The following is a 13,141-nucleotide window of genomic DNA, read 5'->3' as shown; positions in this document are numbered from 1 at the left end:
GGGCGGAGCGCGATTGGCCGGGGGCGACGGCGCGGACGTGTCCGGCGGTGGGGTGGACGCGTCCGGCGGCGAGAGGAGGAAGAGGCTAGGGTTTGACTGCGCGAAAATTCCGGGTGAAGCACATATTTATAGCTAGAGGGAGCTAGGAGACTCCAAATGGAGTGCGGTTTTCGCCCACACGATCATGGTCGAACGACCGAGAGCATGGAGGGGGATTAGATGGGTTATTAGCTGTTTTGGGGGTGTTTGGCTGCAACACACAAAAGGCCTTTGTGGTTACCCGGTTAACCGTTGGAGCATCAAACGACCTCCAAATGGGACGAAACTTGACAGGTGGTCTTCCGGTGGTGTACCAAGGCCACTTGGCAAGACTCGGTACATTCCTAGAACGTTTAACACCTGCTCACGAAAAGAGACAAGAGGGGTGCGCCGGTGCATGTGGGAGTGTCGGATTGCAAAACGGACAACGGGGAAAATGCTCGGATGCATGAGACTAACACGTATGCAAATGAGATGCACATGATGACATGATATGAGATGCATGACATGAACACAATGCAAAACGAAAGACAAAACCCGACCACGAATGGAATATCATAACACATAGCCGAAAATGGCAAGAGTTGGAGTTACAAATATGGAAAGTTACATCCGGGGTGTTACAGATTTGAAGATGGCGGCCTATCATAATGATGTACTCAAAATATCAGCTCGGTTTGAGGGACTCGAGTTTCATCATGTGGCTCGAGAAAGCAATCAAGCGGCAGATGTCCTTGCTCGCATGGGCGCCAAGCGTGACCCCGTCCCGCTTGACATCTTTTTGGAAAGGCTCTTCAAGCCATCCGTGGTGTGGCAGGATGAGAGCGGCAACACTAGTCCGGATCCGATTATACCCCAAGATTCCGAACACAATACCGATATCATATGGATATCTAATAATGGCAGTAATTGCCCCATGGACCGAACCCTTCTTGTCCTACCTTAATAGGAAAGAGCTCCCTGAGGACCAGAATGAGGCTCGCTGCATTGTTTGGCGCTCGAAAGCCTACAAGGTCCATGACGGAGAGCTCTACAAGAAAAGTGCTACCGGAGTTCTTCAAAGATGTATCTCCGAAGAAAGGGACGGCAGCTGCTGGGTGAATCCATGCTGGTCTCGGCGGTCACCACGCCGCAGCTCAGGCCCTTGTAAGTAAGGCCTTCCGTACATGTTTCTTTTGGCCGACGGCCCGAGCAGATGCACAGGACTTGGTCCAACATTGCGTCGGATGCCAGCTCTTCGCCAATCAAAGCCATATGCGGCCTACCGCTCTACAAACAATCCCCATCACTTGGCCTTTTGAGGTCTGGGGGCTTGATATGGTTGGACCCCTTAAAGGGGGAAGCCATAAGAAAAAATATTTGCTAGTCATGGTAGATAAATTCACAAAATGGATAGAGGCCAAACCAGTAAAAATGGCCGAATCCGGACCGGTGATAGACTTTATATCCGGTGTCGTGCACCGTTATGGTGTCCAACATAGCATCATCACCGATAACGGCTCCAATTTCACAGCCGATGAAGTGAAATTCTGGTGCGCTAAATTGGGCATTAAGCTCGATTACGCCTCGGTCTATCACCCACAAACAAACGATCAAGTCGAACGAGCTAATGGTCTTATTATGAGTGGCATTAAGCCCAGACTAGTGCGGTCGTTGAAAGAATCAGACAAGCACTGGGTTGAGGAGCTCGGCTTTGTACTCTGGGGGCTACAGACCACGCCCAATCACACTACCGAATATACACCATTCTTCATGGTGTACGGTGCAGAGGCCGTTTTGCCGTGCGACATCATTCATGACTCACCACGAGTGCGCGTGTACGAAGAGAGAGAGGCCGAGCTCGATCGGCATGACCGTTTAGATGCCCTGGAGAAGGAGCGTGACGTTGCGAAAGCCCGTTCTGCATTCTATCAACAACAGGCTCGCAGATACCAAAGCAGAGAAGTGCGGGCCAAGACTTATAATATTAGTGAACTCGTTCTATGTCTGCCAGAAAAGAAAAAGGACAAACTCAAGCCCAAGTGGGAGGGTCCCTTCATCATAGATGAGGTTCTCACTGCAGGAGCGTACCGCCTGCGTGATGCATCTGACAATCGCCTAGAGCCGAACCCGTGGAATGCTGCAAGACTCCGAAGATTCTACGCCTAGAGTCGTACTCTTTGTTCGTTCTTCTTCTCCCTTTATTTCCATTTTTACTCTCTTTGCCTTTTTCTCTAGCTCTACAGCTCTTGTGCGGCCAAGCCGCACACCTATGATGTGCATATCCTTAAATGTATACAATGATAATACCGGGGGGCTTATTTTACAGAGGCTTATTATTATTTTCCGAGCATCCAGCTCAGCACATATGTGTCCTCTTCCGCATATGTAACTTTTCTTCGCCATTATATGCATCGTTATGACTTAAGTTTTTGCCAAGCTGGGTTGCCTCGCTCCTGTGCTTATGCCCTATGTTCCTATTAGTTCGGCTAGGGCATAAAGGGAGCACCTCTACGATTGTTACAGCCGGGTCATCCGGACGTGTACCTCAGACTGGGTGAAGCCCAAAGCTAGGGTTCTTAAGGGAATATTCGGTCGGCAGACTAAATATGTTTTAGACTTGTTACACTATGAACCCCCAGACGTTATGTATACTATGATTTTTTCAATCACAGTTCGGACATGCATACTAACGCATGTCCGCCCAGGGAAAGGAACCCTTAATGGAACTATTCTCCCTGGAAGATGTTTCTTACAATCAACATGTAATATAACATAGCTAGACAGATACAACTTGTCTGTTCAAACAACTATGACCCCTACGCCTGGTTTCCACGCGTACCCCGGTCTATATTACCAAGCGGGGTATTCGGAAGCACTCCGCACCTTCGGGTCCAGAGGTCGAAGCGAAGAGGTCTGCCATGACAATCGTTTTACAATCCGGCTAGGGACAAATTTGTCAATTGAAGTACATAGTCACTTGGACTCAAACACTTCTTCCTCTATGCCCACCAATAGGCTATCTAGCTTACAATCCTGTTGGGAATACTTGGCGGCTATCTTTACCTGGTCATATACCAGACTAACTAGGACGTCTTTTATATCTGACCCCAACGGTCCGACCGGGCCATATGATTCGGATCAAGCTTGGTGTACCGTGTTTTTACCATGGCCCAGGCCTCTCGTGCGCCTTCTCGCCAGGCCGATATCTTCCATAATCGGAAGCGCCGCCGAGCTCCTTGGAATAGCTTCACAAGCTCCTCCATACTTCCTGGAGGACAGACGGATGGCCAGAAAGCTTTAGCAATGCTCCGCATTGCCTGCCTAGCTCGCTCGTGCAGTTGGGACAACTCTTGCAGCAAGTCGCCTTGAGAGCCAGACATTTCCTCTTTGGGACGGCCGGTCAGCATACCTACAAACATAAATCTGTTAGATCATTTCTTTGCTTAATTACACGAAGATAAGTTCAAAAGCATACTAAATATGCTGCCTCGTAGCCTCCTATTCTCCTTGACAGCATCAGCTAGCTGGGCTTGCACATCTTTTAGCTCTTCGCCCAGCAGGTACTGGAGTCCTGCAGCTTGTTCTTTTCATCCCTGACCCGTGTCAGCACACGTTCGCCTGCGGCCAGTTGCCTTTTGGCCTTTGTTCACCTACCTGCGCGACTTTCAGTGCCCCTTCCAGTTGATCTGCTGATCCTGTCATCAGAAACGCAAACAGTATTAACATTACTGTTATATGATTACATTTTTCTGGATGGAAGGGAACATTACCAGGCGTTGCCTTCTTGGATTTCTCCAGTTCGGTGGTAACCGCAGCCAGCCGGGTCTAACACTTTTCTAGCTCTTGGGACAACAGGCTATTCCTCTCCGTGAGTGCCTGATTATACGATGATCCTTAAATTAGTTGTACCAACTGCTTCAAGTCTCGGGGGCTACTGGTATATGATTACCAAATCTGTACTTACCCGCATATCTTTTAAATGCTGGTCCGTGGCTCTGGCGAGCCCATCCAGAGCAGCTCGGATGTATGCATCGGCCGAGCTGAAGGCAATGAATGCCTCTTTTGAAAAGCTGGGGTCACGGAGAGCGGCCTTCCGGCACCGATGATTCATGGCACTCTCCACTTCAGAATTCATGACGGACATATCATCCGAATCCTCTGCGGAAGGACAATCTGGCGTCACTCCCGTGTTAGCCTTCATCCTTAAGGCAGGATCTGGAACCTGACTAGTGGAGGCATGACCGGCAGGATCCCGGACATAGTCCGGCGAACGCTCTTCCTGATAAGACGCAGTGGACAATGTCACAGTTCGATGTGACGGCCAAGGGGCGTATTTAAAAAGCTATACCTCTTTGATGAAGGCTCGGCCGTGTTTTCATTTGCCTTCCTCTTCGAAGGCTTGCCCGTATCGTGCGTTGCTCTTTTATGAGTTGCCTCCGGTGCAGCATGGCTCGCCGAACGCCTCCCCTTTGGAGCACGAGATAGTGCGGTGGGTGAGGTAGAATGAGGAAGCTCTTTCGGAGGAGATGTCTCCTGATTACTTACATGCGAGGCACGAAGGAGGCCGTGATAGTCGATTATGATGGCCACTTATGTGCCGTCGTAGCTCGCCTGGTAAAATACTCCCTCCTCGGGCTCTACAAATATGTCCGGATCCTCTTCGAATCCAGGGTCAAGGTCCCGATTATGGTTCTCCGGCTGTGGAGCCGGGCTATAGATCCCCTCAATGGCCTTTTCCATTCCTATGACAAATTGACGGGTTAGTGTCAATCAAAATTGACTCAGGGGGAGGATTGAGTAAAGCGGTGGGATTAAAACTCACCCAGCTAGGAGGATTGTACATGGAAAATCCATCTTGGTGTTTAAGGCGAGAGAACTCCTCTTTCTCCCCTTTGTACAGTTCGGCCAATATTTTTGCCAAAGCGGCGGGTGTGTCCGGACCCTTCCGTCTGCAGCGTGAGGCATCGTCTTCCCCGTTATAGTGCCACATAGGGAGCCCTTTGAATTGGAGCGGCTGGACACCCCGCACTATGGAAGTCGCCATTACCTTAATTATTGATAATCCGGACTGGGCGAGTGTCCTTATCTTGCCCATTAATTGACGGACTTCCACGCTATCTTCCTCCTCGAGGCTCCGAGGGCGCCAGCTGTGGCGTTTCTTCAATGGAGCACTGAAAAATTCGGGAAGACCCATACGGATTGGGTCAGGGAGAGCGACGTCCTCAATATAGAACCACTCTGAGGGCCAGTCTTTGGATGCCTTCTTTGGTGTGCCAGATAAGTATCCGGTCCTGGCTATGCGCCATACTTCAGCGCCGCCCAGCTCGAATACCAATCCCTCTTGGGTGCGAGGAATGAGGCATCATAGCTTTCTCCATAAATCAAAATGGGCCTCATAGCCCAGGAATATCTCGCAAAGAGCAACGAAACCCGCGATATGCAGGATTGAGGCCGGTGTGAGGTTGTGCAGCTAGAGGCCATAATACTCCAGGAGTCCTCGGAGCAAGGGGTGGATTGGAAACCCGACGCCCCTCAACAAGTAGGAAACGAAGCACACCCGTAGCCCCTGGTTGGATTGGGGAAATTTTCCGCCAGGGCTTCGCCAGAGAAGGCAGTCAATCCTGCCCGAACAGGGACTAGATCCGCGGGGGGGAGGAATCCCTGTGTTTGAAGCTTGACCAGCTGATCGTGGGATACTGAGCATCTCTCCCAGTCCCCTTTTTCGGAGCCGTGGGGACGGGAGGAAGAGCTGGGAACGGTAGCCATGTTGGAATGGTTTCTCCTGGCAAGCTCTAAGGATTTTTCGCTGGATGTGGAATGGGATCTGAGATCCAATCTCTTTAAATATATGCCTTTCTTGCATAGTTGGGGTGTTATGTGCAAAAAATACCCTGACCTCTCGTATTCGCTCGACACGTGGAAGCAGAGGCAATGGAGGCACAGAAGCCGAAGGGCATGACATAAAATCACAAGCGAAATACAGCTCTCTAAGTTAGGTGCTTTGAAGTAATCGGAGGAGGAACCCGACTTGCACCGCCGAAGACAATCTGCGTGCAGGATACATCGTCATTGAAGCCTGTTTCAGGGGCTACTGAGGGAGTCCTTGATTAGGGGGTCCTCGGGCGTCCGGCCTATGTGACGTTGGCTAGACTGATGGGCCGTGAAGATACAAGACAGAAGACTCTCTCCCGTGTCCGGATAGGACTCTCCTTTGCATGGATGGCAAGCTTGGCGTTCGGATATAAAGATTCCTTTCTCTGTAACTGACTTTGTACAACCCTAGTCCCCTCCGGTGTCTATATAAACCGGAGGGTTTAGTCCGTAGGGGCAATCACAATCATACATGCTAGGCTTCTAGGGTTTAGCCATTACGATCTCGTGGTAGATCAACTCTTGTAACCCTCATATTCATCAAGATCAATCAAGCAGGAAGTATCCCCTATCTCCATCGAGAGGGCCCGAACCTGGGTAAACATCGTATCCCCTATCTCCTGTTACCATCGACCTTAGACGCACAGTTTGGGACCCCCTACCCGAGATCCGCCGGTTTTGACACCGACAGCGGAGCCTCGAGGAATCAGCCAAAGGTTTCCATTCTTATGCAACAAGACCAAGACCGCCAGGACGGTAGGACAAAGGTCATCGCCGAGCCCACCGCAGCGTCACGACCAGAGGCTTTTGCAGGCGAAGACTACTTTTGTCATGATAAGATGTACTAGTTGTCTCCCTTCGAATTTGGCCGTTGCGGGATCCCTTCCCGCCTTCATTTGGGAAGAGGACCAAGGCCAGTATAAATAGGGCCTAGCCACCACCGTAGATGAGGATGGATCATTCAGATCATCCTCTCCCCCATCAGCTCAAGAACACCCCTCCTCCTGATGGTGTTCTTCCACTGTACTAGTTCATACTCTGCCCACCTTGAGGCCAATCCACTCTAAAGCAGGAGTAGGGTTTTACACCACGAGGTGGCCCGAACCTGGGTAAATGGTTGTGTCCCATTTCCTTCCAGTTCATCGAGCCAGGCCATGAGATTGGCAAGCTGGCAGACTGGGGAGGTGAGTCCTTCGCACGCACCCCAGATTTCGAATCTATGAAGGGTCTGCAGAGCCCGAAATCCGACAGTGTTTGAACAAGTTAGAAGCAATGCAAGCTAGAAACCATATGAAAAATGAAACCAATATCACTCTGCGGAGCCCTTGCTGCGTCTGCGTAGGAAAAGCACCCAGAGGACCGGACGGCGGAAAGAAGGCGAGTGAGGCTCTCCCCCAAGAAATAGGCGACGCAAGCGGACCCCGGTGGGGGACACCACGACGGGCCGCCTCCTGGCCATCATGACGCGACAGCAAGGCTATGGCCTGCAAGTCTGAGGAGCCCGCGGGTTGGCGGAAAGCAGGCTATCATTGGTACGGCCCTCGAGACCGAGAGGCCTATCGAGGCTCGGGGGCTATGTGGAGTGCCTTAATTGCGGAGACGAATGCTTTTGGAACATCTTTTTTGCTAACTTTAGAGCGCAGGAGACTCATGCCTAGTGGAATGTGTGTGAGACAGCAGGCAAATTGTGCGTTCGGGGGCACACTCAGCGAGGTGGCACCTCAGACTAGGATGTGGCCCCGAAGGTTAAAGGGTCCCATGAGGCCAGGGAGCCTCATGAGGCCCCCAAGGGCTTGGGAGGCCAAAGGGGCTCTGGAGCAGCCCGGAAATGGGCATCGCTAGCCGACCGGGTGGTTGCGGCCAACATGGTGGCGCGTCGTGCTGCCCACTGGTGGTCGCCAGTTCGGGGGCCCTGTCCAGGGCTGCTGGGGCACAGGCGCGCCGGTGCGCAGCCCAGGGTAATCCACGGGGTCCCCGATAGGGAGGCAGGCGACCGCCTTATGCTGACCCAAGTCTCCGCCCATGACACTCTCACGTAATAATGAGTGGCGCTATACATGCCCCGGAGTCTCCTGAGCGCTGCCCCTAAGCTTCACGGGGGCTCCCACCCACGTCTCAGTGGAAACCCCTTGCTCCATGCTAGCAGACGACACGGTCCCCGAATGATTATGCCCACATCCAATGGAATCCCCATGCTCCGCGCTGGTGGATGACACGGTCACCCAATGACTATGCCCACATCCAGTGGAAGCCCCATTCTCCGCGCTGGCAGACGACACAGTCCTCCAATGACTATGCCCACACCCAGTGGAAGCCCCATGCTCCGCGCTGGCGGGAAGATTAGAAGACTAGCATAGGTGTCGGACGCGGCTGTTCTTGGCTTTTTCTTGTAATCGAATTTGCTACTTCCTGGAGTAAACTCGCGGCTCTTGTGTTCTTGTTGAAAAGGGGGGAGTTCCTGGTTTTTTCTTCTTCTAGTTGTTTTCCCTTCGCTTGGTTTCCGTATTTGTGAAAGATGGCGGGCACCTGTGGCTCACTCCATCGCACCCCGCGAGCCGGGGCTGGGCATGGTGCGCACACTTGGGTCGCCCAGAAACACCGAAGACGCCCTAAGGGCCCAGGCCATAGCAGTTGTGGCCGTGCCCGTGCCCACACCTCTCTGGATCCTCGCGCGGCACTCTCGAGCGAGCTGACAGGCGCACATTGCCAAGGGCTCTTGATAGGCGCCCGCTTCTGGACCTTGAATCGGGCACCGCGACCAGGCATGACAATGACGGCCACCCCTACTCAGGGGTCGCGAGTGCGCGAAATGTAAAAAGAGGGGCGACAACAGGGAGTGCATATACTACTCAATACATCATAGAGACAGTTCTTCCCAAAATGCTTTCGCATCCCCGCAGGGTCACATTCAAAGTCTTGACAAGAAAACAGGAAAATGCAAGCCTAGCGAGACGCGCTATCATCGTCTTCGCTGCCATCGTCGTCATCGTCAGCTCCGCCCTTTTTGGCCGCGGGCACGACCACGTCATCGGCAGGGGCGAGTTCCGCGATCAGGTCGTCCACATGATCTTCCACCCAGCTCGCTAGGACGCTTTGGATTGTTCCAGGTACGGGGGCTATCGCGGCATCAAAGTTGAAGTCAGGATTAGAGCGAAGAAGGTGGCTGAAGACGCGCGAGAGCGCACTTCCAAGAAGGTCGCGGCTCCTGTCTTCGACGAGTCGGCACGCCCTCGCGGCCCCGCCTCCGAGGCAAGCCACGACTTGGGTGAAGAAGCAGGGGTAGCCAGCATCATTGGCATCAAGCTGGCGGGAGACGTTCTCGTCGCAAATGTTGCTCGGGGCTTGGTTGGCCCTGCGCTCGAGGGCCTCGAACATCAAGGAGCGCTCACGCTGCAGCACTTGGTGGTGACCCGCTTCGTCCGACGCTTGCTCTATGAGGGAAGAAACGCCTTCTACCCGCTGATCGAGGAAGGACTGGTCAGCCTCGGCAGTAGCCCGAGCTGCCCCATCGGCCTTCTCGCACTGCTCCACCACTGCTAGCTTCTCCTTGAGGGCGTCGGCCTTGCCCTGCAACTCGTCTCGCCGCGTGCGGAAGCGAGCCTCCTGGAGCTCCAACTTCTGGCGATATTCCTGGGGAAGGGTGCTGCGGATCCCTGCCACCTTCTCGTTGGCCTCTCGCTGGATCTTTGCCTCCCGAGAAGCGAGGGCATCCTGGGCAGCAGCCACTTGGCGCTTCATCACTTCCAGCCGCTCGCGCTCTAGGCTTAGCTCCATCGCCTCCAGTGCCAAGGTTTCTTCAAGCGTGCGGGGCCTCGCCTCACTCGTGGGCAGCCCGACCGCCGGGGCGGTGAGCGCGGCCGTGCACGCACGAACTTGTTGCTCGAGGATGGCATTCACTACTAGGGAAATGCTTATACACTGTAGCTTAGTAGTAGCGCTAGAAAATAGTCACCGCTGCTGCTAGTTAGCAGTAGCGCTCTTCCAGGGCGGCGCTACTAGTAACTCTATAGCAATAGCGCTGGAAAACAAAAACATGCTACTACTATGTGGGACCAGCCGAGGCCACCGACGATAGCTGTAGTAGCTGCGCTGTACAGAATCCAGCGCTACTACTAACAGTTTAGTAGTAGCGCTTTATTTTATTGAGCTGCTACTGCTAATGGGCCCCACTTAGTAGTATCGCTTTTCCTGGAAAGCACTACTACTAAGTCCCATAGCAGCAACGTGTTTTGGTAAGCAGCGCTACCGCTAGTTGCGGCTGGTGCCACCTTTTCACCCCCTCCCCCTCCTCTCCCCCACTTTGCCCTCTCTCCCCCTCCTTTCCCCTATCCACTCTCCACCATTGTTGCTCTTCTTCTCCCTTCCTCCTACCTCTCTTCTCTCCTAATTAATGTCCCCTCCACCATAACTCTCCTCCATAAATGGCCCCTCATCTCTCTCTTCCGCTCCTACCTCTCTTCTCTCCCCATTAATGCCCCCCTCCACCATAACTCCCTCTCCATTAGTTAGCTAGAGTCATCTCTTCTCCCCAACAACTAGATCTAGCTAGCTATTTAGCCATCCACACTTTCGATCTGTATAGGTAGCGAAAGGCCTCATCATCGAACTGTGCTCTCTCGATCGGTCTCTCTCGGGAGATATATATATAGTTGAGTAAAAAGTTGTTCATTTCAAGAATGGGAATATGTGTGTGAATGAGAATATGTGTGTTTGGGATATGGAGAGATTTGTGCGAGTGACATGCCCCCGAGTTGCTTATGTTTTGCCGAAATGTCGATTTATTTCCGTTTTAGTGAATTCTGAGCAAACTTGATATGTCCTATTTTTAAGCAAGGTCATGCCAAAATTTTATATGACTTTGAAGCATGCATGCATTTTGTTTATAACCCTTTTGCTTGTTATACTGTGCAGTCGGTAATGAAGGTGAGTGGACGGATCGTGGAGCAATACATGCAATCCACGGTGATGGACATGTATGCAAATAATCAGACTAGGATTAGATGTCCTTGTGCAAGATGCAAAGAAGGAGTCCTTTTGGACCCTTTTTATCATGACACATTGAAGGCGCACCTGCTGATGAATGGTTTCATGGATGGCTATACTCGGTGGATAAGTGACGAAGATGATGATGACGAGGACGTCCACATGGCAGGGAATAATGACATGGCGGCGGGGCTAGATGCAGAGGTGACCGATCGACACGAAGACGATGGCGACGGACATGGTGGCAGGGAAGAGTCCGGAAATGACAGCGGTGGAGAAGATTCTGGACACGGTGAAGAAGAGTCCAGACATGGCGGAGAAGAGGCGGCTGTCATGCCGCAGTCTTCGACGCTACTAAGCGCAGTCGTGCAGGACCCTTATGTTCGAGACCTCCTCGCAAGAGTACGACTAGCGAGAGGGCTGCTTCTAGAGAGGAGGCCAAGCTGGCGCAACTTGAAGTAGACTCGAAGACTCCATTGTATGACGGTTGCGATCCCGAGGTGACCCGCTTGAGTTTCACGCTTGAACTTCTAAAGACGAAGGCCAAAAACAAATGGACAGACAAAAGCCTCGATGAGCATTTGAAGTATCTACATAATAAAGTTCTTCCCGCGGGGAACCTGTGTCCTACTAGTGTCGAGGAGGCCAAGCAAACTGTTTGCCCTTTTGATTGCCGCACATTAGGTACCACGCATGCATCAACGATTGCATTATTTATCGGGGGGAGCACCCAGAAAAAACCAGCTGTCCAGTGTGCAATGCTTCTCGATAGAAGAAGGCAGGTAAGAAAGCTCCTCAGAAAGTTGTATGATACTTTCCGATCACTCCCCGTCTGCAGCAGTATTTCGTAGATCCTAAGGAAGCAAAGCTCATGCACTGGCATGCGGAGAGGAAGAAGCCCGACGATGGAGATGATCCGAAGCTGAGACACCTCATAGATGGTAGCCAGTGGAGAGCATTCAACGCCGCATATGGATTTGCTGCAAAAGATCCAAGGAACATCTTGCTTGGTGCAAGTACCAATGGCATGAAGCCGTTTGGAAACCAGAACACCAACCATAGCACATGGCCCGTGTTTGTATGGATGTACAACCTCCCCCATGGAAGTGGATGAAGACAAAGTACATAGACATGAGCATGCTGATTGAAGGGCCGAAACAACCGGGAAATAATATTAACTTGTATATCGGGCTTCTGCAAGAGGAGCTAGACACGTTATGGAAAACACCGACATTGACATGGGAAACTAGCAAAGGAGAGTATTTCCATATGAGAGTCGCGCTGATGACGACGGTGCATGACTATCTCGGTTACGGGTACACGTCAGGCCATGTCAAAGAAAATGAAGGCGCTCCAGGCCATGAACATGCCTCCCCACCGCCTCGGAAGCCGTGGTTACGAGGGGAAGAGGCACGTATGGGCTAAGGAGGACGCCGGACATGAAAGTCACAGAATCCCAGACCCCTTGGCAGAGTTCACCGACCCGCTGGAGCGTGACTGCATCAGGGCCCAGTACAAGTGGGACGAAGTCAAAAAGTTATTTTACATGGACCAGAACACGAGGGATTTCATGAGACTTCTGGTAGTTGTTATATTACAACATTATCATATTAGCTTCCAATCAATTCGACTACAAGTTTTGTCACATTAGTAAACCATCCACGTTCCTTTTGCAGAATGAGCAGCACAAAAAGGCAGCCGAAAGCAACGAGTCGTCACAGTCATCGGCGAGGCCCAAGTGGGACAACCCATTCAACCAGGCCCTGAACATACTGAAAAAGGTCCCGGTGGACAAGCCGCTGTCCTATGCACGTGTGCACGGCATCGGAGATGGCGCCTCATGGAAGACATGCTACGCGAGTGTCACGGGATAACCGCGGCCACCTATCGGACCGGGCGGCCCATTGCTGGTTCGGCGGGGGGACATCACGTTGCACAAAGAGCAGATCAGCGCACGGCAGGATGGCAGAGAGCACACAAGCAATTTACCCAGGTTCAGGCCACCACGAGGCGTAAGACCCTACTCCTGCTTTGGTGGACCGATGGTCGAATGAGTGTGGTGGTGCGTAATACACTTGCCCAGCAAGGTTTGCCTCGGGGCCGTAGCGACTATGTGCGTATGGTGGCTTGGGTACTTCAACTTTCCAACCCTCTAACCCCTCCTACGAGGAGCCTCGCATCTTTGAGGAGCGGTTCTTCAAGCCGTCGGCATCCCCCCCCCCCCACCGCGGGATCAGCATCGCCTCAGGAGGAGCTCCCCCCAGCA

Source organism: Triticum aestivum, chromosome 7D (assembly GCF_018294505.1).
Source record: "Triticum aestivum cultivar Chinese Spring chromosome 7D, IWGSC CS RefSeq v2.1, whole genome shotgun sequence".
NCBI classification, from domain to species: Eukaryota; Viridiplantae; Streptophyta; class Magnoliopsida; order Poales; family Poaceae; genus Triticum; species Triticum aestivum.
This window is presented reverse-complemented; position numbering follows the sequence as displayed.